Below are 1,014 nucleotides of genomic sequence, written 5' to 3' on the forward strand. Positions count from 1 at the left end.
CTCATGCAATATTATTCAAAATGGGTGACCCTGGAGGACGTTATGCTGAATGAAATATCTCAGTCACAAAAGGATAAATACTGCATGGTGCCACTGTTGTAAAACAGGACTGACATCAGGGTTGGGGGAAGACTGAGAAAGATGGGTTCAATAATGTATACTGCATTGAAAAAGATGAGGGAGAAAACTATTTGAAAGGGATATGTGATTAGGTATTTCTGTCATGACAGGAGTCCAGAGCAAAGGCTGTATAGTGGAGTGGACCTGGGGGAGGGTTTGTAAAACAATGAAAGAATTTGTCCTTTACTTTTACAAGAGGGTAGTGTACTAGGGGGGAGGGCTGGAAGCGGTGAAAAGTGCAACAATGAATGAATGGAAATCCAAAGTCTCTGTAAATTTTTACTGAAATTAATAATAAATTTAATTTTTTAAAAAAAGAAATATTGGGAAGACACTAGTCCCAAGGACTCAAGGAACCAAAACTGCATCTGATGGACTCAAGGGTCTTGTTTTTGAGGTGAGCCTTGCTGATTTGCAAAATGACCAGGTTGCATTTAGAAAATTCAAGCTGATGACTGAGGATGTTCAAGGCAAAAAGTGCCTCACCGACTTCCATGGCATGGATCTCACCCGGGACAAAATGTGCTCCATGGTCAAATAATGGCAGACCATGATTGAAGCTCATGGTGATGTCAAGACTACCGATGTTATTTGCTTGCCTGTTTTGTGTTGATTTTACAAAAAAATCACAACAATCAGATTCGGATGACATCTTATACTAAGCACCAACAGGTCCGCCAGATCCTCAAGAAAATGATGGAAATCATGACCCAAGAGGTGCAGACAAATGACTTGAAAGAGGTGGTCAGTAAATTGATTCCAGGCCGCACTGGGAAAGACACAGAAAAGGCTTGCCAGTCTATGTATCCTCTCCATGGCGTGTTTGTTAGGAAAGTAAAAATGCTCAAGCAGCCCAAGTTTGAATTGGGCAAACTCCTGGAGCTTCACGGTGAA

This window comes from Elephantulus edwardii, unplaced genomic scaffold (genome assembly GCF_000299155.1).
Source record: "Elephantulus edwardii isolate Elephantulus edwardi_28Jun2011 unplaced genomic scaffold, EleEdw1.0 scaffold00217, whole genome shotgun sequence".
In the NCBI taxonomy this organism is placed as follows: domain Eukaryota; kingdom Metazoa; phylum Chordata; class Mammalia; order Macroscelidea; family Macroscelididae; genus Elephantulus; species Elephantulus edwardii.